The 7654-nt window shown below is 35.3% G+C and overlaps 1 pseudogene; it reads right to left on the bottom strand.

Moving 5' to 3' along the window:
• Nucleotides 1–1547: 1547 nt before the first annotated feature.
• On the bottom strand, nucleotides 1548–6598 carry LOC101610704 (annotated as a pseudogene).
• Nucleotides 6599–7654: the final 1056 nt, after the last annotated feature.

Below are 7654 nucleotides of genomic sequence, written 5' to 3'. Positions count from 1 at the left end.
CAGAGAAGTAGACTGTTTTATTAATGATAAGAACTAAAAATTTACTTGGTAAGTTTCCATATACATGGAAGATAAATGTCTGGGGTCAATGGTGCATTTAACCTCAAGAAAAACAAAGCATGCTCCATGATATTATACATTTGTATGTATTCTATTATATCTTCCTGTGTCAGAAATTACAAAAGGACCAGGAAGCTAAGGTTAATGCTCATCTATTTGATGCAATAATTTATGGGTAAAATGGATGCAAATTTTTAATTGGTTAAAAATATTATATGATGCAATATATGACAAGAAACACAAAACTACAACTGTGCAGTTTAATGATGTTTAGTTGGCTTTACTTATAATATTGAGAACATTTACTTTGATACATTAGAATGGGCCAGGAAGGACATATAAGTGCTGAATGAAGGGAATGGGAATGACTGTTCACTTAAGAGTCACTTTATAAGGTAGAAACAGGGAAACAGAGCAATTAAAAATATAGTTACTATTAGGTTGTTTTAGGTTCCCTTTTTCTTTGTGTATGGGTTAAGTGGAAAAAGAAACACTTATTATGCCAATTAAAAGTGGTCTATTGTGATTTTTTTTTTCCTCTCTAATTTTGTTTTGCTGATGGCTAGATAAATAGCTTCACTTCTGTAAGGTTCAGCATCAGTGACTCCATTTTGATTTTTCACCTACTTTATTGAGGACTAGTGAAGGAGCTTAATCCAAAACAATGGCCTCTTCTATTTTTTTTGATATGCAATTCTGTATTATTTATTCCTCTTACAAAAGACATTTAGAACAAATAAAAATAAAATGGTATATGTCACATTTAGTAATGGCCAAAACATATTTTCTTTGTATTCCTCACAGAAATAGACCAATGAAATCTTCAGAAATACACTCTTCCTACCCACTTTCATTTTTTTAATTAAAAAAGTCGATTATTTTTAACTCCACAATTTTCAACAATGAATTATCAAAATAAGTAATCTAAGACTACTCATGGACCAAGACATTTAAATCAGTATTTTTTACAAAGCACAAGTGTGTGTATACATGCATGCATATACATACACACAATATTGATATGAGTCACAACTCTTTAGAAGTGTGTGTACACACCAGAAAGCCCAGAGCTCAGAGCCAGCACATCCACATGCACAGCCCAGAATCCTATGAAAGTCAAAGGCTTTGGGACTTAATTCACAAATTCATCTCTTCACAGGAAAAGACAGTGTTTCATAACAATGCAGATTACACCCACTGCTCAGGAGACACACACATTACTACTGCTGAGGTCATATTGAGTGACAGTTTAGGAATCCAAATTTACCTCCAGTACCTATAACCCTGGAGTACAAATTTGAAGATACACAGTACAAATTGCAGTTGAGTGGACCTGCCTGAAATGATCCTTTATTTTTTCTTTCCTTTAAGGTGAAAGAAAATCTGTACACAAGCAAGGAATTAAGTCTCATAATCAAACATCCCCTACAGAGAGAGAGCCAAGGGGTGCAGTCAGAGTCCAGGGTGAGAATATGTTGTATCACATTCTATTCCACTGCTGTACTTTCCTGTGAATCTCCAGGGTTGGCATCCACTCTTTCCGGAAACATTAGCTTCTCGCAGACTGCTTCCTTGATTGGTAAATACTGTGATATTTCATTGGGTTCCGTGAAGAGGGAGGGTGGAACACGCATTAAGTTAGCAATTTTGCTTTCTCATGAAGTCCATTCTCGCAGCGTGCTGGTCTTGTCAGCCTCATGGTAAAGCCTTGTGTCATTCATTCTGATGAGGATCCCATCAATTTCCAAGAAAAACAGCAACAGCAGAGAAAAGCTAGAAGCCATTGCTTTAATTTTCAAACTGGAGCTTGAAACTCCATGACCATGCAGTTGCACCTTCAAACAGGAGAACTTTAAAAAAAAAATTAATTTGTTCTCTTAGCTTTTGATTTTTCTGTACCTATATGATCTGCTGTAGGGACAAGCTTTAACTTAAGAGCTTCTCCAAGTAAAGTTCCTTTTAGTCTGCGCACGGTTTATAACCTCTTTGGAGTGCTCACCTTCCGCCCTGCTTTCCCGCCACTCTTCAGCACAAGCTACTTTACGCATTCCCGGTAGTTGTTTATACATCTCAGCGCATCTGTGGCTTCAAAGCCAGAGCCATGCTGGACCCTTAGAATGTTGTCTCCAAACGTCATGTCAGTGAGCGTTGGCTTGTGCTAACTTCCCCACATCCGCCGCCAGCTTCGGAGCCGCACGGAGCAGGTGGCCGAGGCCCCGGCCGTCGGTCTCCCCGCAGCCCAGTCCAGCCCAGCTGCTGCCATTGAGCCTGTACCATGCCCTGCAAGCCCCGCCCCTGGCCGCCTTTCCCTATTTATTTTATTTAACATTCATATGAAAATTTCATGCAATTCCAATCTCAAGGTTCATAAATAAAGTTTTATCAGAACACAACTTAAATATTTTATGGGGTCCTTTCACACTACAAAAACAGAGTTGAATAATTTTAATAGAGACTAATCCCACAATGCTGAAAATATTTACTATTTCATCATTTAAAGAAAAATATTGCCGTACTCTGCTATCCACTAACTTATATTTCTCTATATGTCTATGCAGTATGGCGTCTGCTTATTCATCTTACTTTATCACTGTGTTTTCTTCTGTTTGAAGTATCAAAACTGCCTTTCAGCTTCAGCATTTGTCTGTTGTGCCCCACGGTGAACTCTGAATGCAGAAGAATCATCAGATGCTAGGGATTAACATCTTCTTCCTAAATTTTGAAGGTTGCAATCATGAAAAGCTAGGGCCTGGCTAATCTACCATAGAATTTTAAACTTTATTCAATAAAATATTTGCAGTGGTTATCTAGTGTAACGGAAACACTAATGTTTTACCTGACATCTTATTTGCTGTTAGGAAGGGCCTCATGCAAGTAGGCATTATTAATATAGGCAAAGAAATAATCAGTGGAAAGAGGAGTGATGTCACTTTTAGACTAAGATAGTGAGGGTCCTGTACAAATTTTCTTGTCTTCTAGTGCCTTTCTGTGGTCATGGATATTATAAAACATGTTATTACAATGGTAACTTGGAAACAAAATAGCTTAGATTGTTTCCAATTCAACAAACACCAAAGACCACACTTAGACTGGCAGCAGAACATAGGAAGCAAGAAGCAACTTTGATGGTTTTAAGCCAGTGCTGTTTTGGGAATGATTATTGCAACACCAAATCTAAATGATCGTGGCATGCATTGGATAAATAAATAATCAAAATTGTCTTATCATATAGGCTTCATGTAAATGACATGAATGAATATTCAGTGGCATTTTCTTATAGGGTGAAATTTATCCTCTATACCAAATAGTTCATTATTTCTATATTTAAAATGGCAGATCATTTCATCATTCTGTTTGGCAGGACTTGTAAATTTCTAAGATATTTATAAGTAAATATTTGTATGTATATGATGCATATGTATAAGATGCATAAGGCACTTTAATTTAATGAAGGCATACTTAATGAAAGGACCATTCCTATATCATCTCTCATCTATCTATCTGTACATATATCACATATGTATATCCAATAAATATATATATATTATATATATATATATACATATATATTATATATATATATTTGACAATTTATAAATAGAGTAAAATTATAATTTAAAGCATTCTGTACACCTTTTTGTAACTTCTCACTTTAAAACATCCCCTTTACTGTATATTTTTAGATTATATATTTATTTATTAAGAAATTAAGTAATAACATATGATGCATTCCATGCAAAGTTTATACTTAAAAAATTAAACTAAAAAATTTTCATTTTGTGAAACAATTCATTTAATTTGTGTTATATAAATTACAGAACATGAATTTAATAAAAGAGATCTATGAGTTTCAAATAATCATTACTAATGTCTAAATTATTCACATTTTAGCTGGGCAAGGTGGCACATGCCTTTAATTCCAGCACTCGGGAAGCAGAGGTAGGATTGCTGTGAGTTCAAGGCCACCCTGAGACTCTGTTGTGAATTCCGGGTTACTTTGTGCTAGAGTGAGACCCTACCTCAAAAAAGCAAAACAAAAGAAATATATTCATATTTTGAGACGATATTGAAATGAGATTCAACTAGTTAATAAAAGCTTAATGGTTGTTAAGAAACAACAAAACTAGAAATTTAATGTACTCATTTGAATATGTGTGTGTTGTAGGGAGGAGTGCACCAAAGTCCCTCTTTACTGCTAATGGATGTCTGTCTGGCTTCATGAGAATGGTGGGGAATTGAAGTCAGTGCAAACAATGACCTTTAACTGAAAATATATCTAACTCAAATTCTGTATTAATTTTATATTGAGAAACATAGGGCTGGAAAATGGCTTATTGATTAATGCACTTGCCTGCCAAGCCAAAAGACCCAGGTTTGATTCCCTAATATACACATAAGCCAGATACACTTGGTGGTGCATGCATGTAGAAGGCTCTGGCAAGTCCATATTCTCTCTCTCTTTCTCTGTCTTCTCTCTCTCTTAAGTGCATAATATAAATAGAGAAATATAAACTATAAATATTTATTATGCTTGCTTGATGTTTCATTATATGTATGTATTGTGGAATACCTAAGCATCATTTCCTCACATTAGTTTTTTTGGAGGTAGAAACATTTATAATAGATTCTCAGGCAATTTGAATTCTATCTTATTATTAGCTATAGTTTAGACTTCATAAACTTTTACTGAAATGTGGAATACTTTGCCAACATCTTCTCCATTCCTCCCCAGGGCCTTATTAGCATCATTTTATTCTTTTCTTCTATGAATTCTTCACTTTTAGATTCCACAGATAAGATCATGCACCTTTTGTCTTTCTATGCCTCAGCTTTTTCACCTATATGTCAAGTGGTGTTGTTACACCATATATATAGCTGTTATAATTTTCAAATGTATAAAACATTTTCCCATTGACGCTGCCAGTGCTATGGCAGATTACTGGGTACACTTGGCGCTTACTGTTAGTCTGTAGCTCCTTAAATTATCTACCAAAAAGCAGACAAAATACAGTTTGCTGAAGGTATTTGAAATAATTTCAGGTTGACTTTTACAGATTCTTCATGTAAACTCATGTCAATTTTTGCAGTTTATTTTCCAATTTAAAGATTTCTCCCCAAATTTCACTTTATTTTATAATATGTGACAAAAACTGTAGTAATTTTTATTTATTCAAAGCTGAGTTTTATACCTGTCTACTATTTATTTATTCATCTATTATTAATTTTTTCTTTTTCCTCCTTTTTATTAAGTTGAAATTTTGTATGGACGTATCATGTCTTAATACCATCAGTGCCCTCCTCTCTGACCCCTGTCCACTGAGGGCCCTCCTCAATGAGATTGCTGATATTCACCATGTGGTTGTGGGTCATGCATTATTTATGTCTACTTATTTTTCCATTCCCTTTAGAAACTAAGGTAAAATGAAAAATTAGAATAGGATAATGTTCAAAATATTGAGCAAATGCTATGACAAAAATAGCAACATCTCTGAAGGCATTAGTATTTGATCCACCTTGGTTGTGATAAAAGCAATAAACATTTTGAATAAACTCTACATTATTTTTTCCTGAGCAGAATAATATACAACCAAAAAATTCTATTGCTGAGGCTTACAGAAGTTTGTACTTACCCCATTATCAATATCTCTCTATATAAGTATCTATATACATGTATCCAGTCATCTGCAATGTGAAGAAGATACAATATATAAATATATTATGAAATTATCATGGAAAAACAGAAAATGATGAGGCTGAATAAATTTGATATAAATCCTGGTGATTTGTGATACATAAGAAAATTATCTGTCCACCCTTACACTTCTTACATCACTAAACTTTTTAAGTTAATTCTTATATCTTTAAAGAGATAAATAAATATTAAATATCCAAAACCTAGGAAATATTCTTATCAGAATTAAATAGTAGTTATCAACATTCTATTAAGTTTATTTCTTTTTAAAACATATTTTATTTATATATATTATTTTGAGAGAGAGAGAAGGTGATATAGAGAGATAATAGACACACTGGTTTCTATGTATTCACTGCTTTGTGCATCTGATTTATGTAGGTACTGGGGAATCAAACCCAGGACCTTAGAATTTGCAGGTAAGAATCTTAACCACTAAGGCATCTCTCCAGCCCATTAACTTTATTTCTTTTATTAAGAATATGTGTTTAGAAAGAAATATAACCACAACAATAAAATTTTAACACATAATACCTAAATTTGAATTAAAATTATCTTCTAAATAGCACATATAAACAAAAACAGAATTAAATATTGTCTTTATTTTATTCCTTTTTGTTATTAGTTTTGTACATATTCAGTGTGTAAACAGCCATATTGGTACCATCTTTAGCCTCCTCCCTGTCCTCTCCCCTCCAAACGGACCCTCCTCATTGTGGATTGTGGGTCATGCATTGTGGGGTAGCCATCAGTTATGGGGAAAAGGCAGTGTCTCTGTGCATAATGTCCCAACTTGTGCCTCTAACAATCTTTCTGACCTCTCTTCTGTGCATTTCCTTGGGCCATGTTGGGTTCATTTTAGGTCTACTTCAGGGATGAGATCTTGGGAGCCTCTGTTTCTCTGGATATCTGGCTTTTTAGGAGTTGTGTGTTCTTTGTATTTGTCTCCTCCACCATTGTGCTGGTACAAGGCTCACCAAGAAAACAGAACTCTTGCTCATTTCATCAATTCCTCTATGGTTTCAGCCAGGGCCCTGTTGAAGTGTGATGGGCTGACCCTGTCCTCAGATTCTGCATCCATCTGAAAAAAAAAAAAAAAAAAAAAAAGCAGATTCTCCTATGGAGAGTGAAGTCAGCTGGATAAATGGGATAAGCATTATTATTTTAGAGAGGATTTAATAGGTGTAGGCCTTCTTCTAGCCCAAGATTGGTGAGAGCTTGATATTGGAGAGCAAACGTTTTTGGGGGGTATTGTTCTGACTTGTTTCCCAGTTCCAGCTATGGGTTTCATTCTACTGAGTGGGTCTATTAGCCAATTCAAAAGCAGTTGGTTACCCACCATGGCTATGTGCCAGTATTGCACTTGGGTGATCATCACATCAGGTTGTTTGCTGCAGAGTAGCTTAGACCACGAGTTGCTTGGACAGATGTTGGCAATTTTCCACAGTCACTTATATAGCACCTTCTTACACTAGACAAACTGTCTGGGAACTGATTATCTTCCAGATTCCATACAGGTCTCTCAATGTTCTATACCAAGAGCATATGGTGTCTTCAGCAGTAGGGTCTTACCATTAACTTTTGTAGGGTAATCAAGTGATCTGACAGAGATCTGTTAACTTTTGGAAACCTTGAAGGTCTCTCTGGTAAACATCTCATTGTGGATATTAACCACATCCTGGTACTGGGAGTTATAAGCCAGTACCAAGGGAAAAAAAGGAAGAAAAATATAGGTAATATATAAGAGAAAGAGAGAAAGAGAAGAGAGAGGGGGGAGAGAGACAGAGCAAGTGAGGTGGGGGGGGACAGGGGAAAAAGGAGAAGATTAAGGTTAGTCTTCATCACACTCTCTCCAGGGCCCTGTGATTCAGGTAGTCCCTCTAAGGACCTGATGTGAAGGTT

Source organism: Jaculus jaculus, chromosome 11 (assembly GCF_020740685.1).
Source record: "Jaculus jaculus isolate mJacJac1 chromosome 11, mJacJac1.mat.Y.cur, whole genome shotgun sequence".
Classification (NCBI taxonomy): Eukaryota; Metazoa; Chordata; class Mammalia; order Rodentia; family Dipodidae; genus Jaculus; species Jaculus jaculus.
This window is presented reverse-complemented; position numbering and strand designations above follow the sequence as displayed.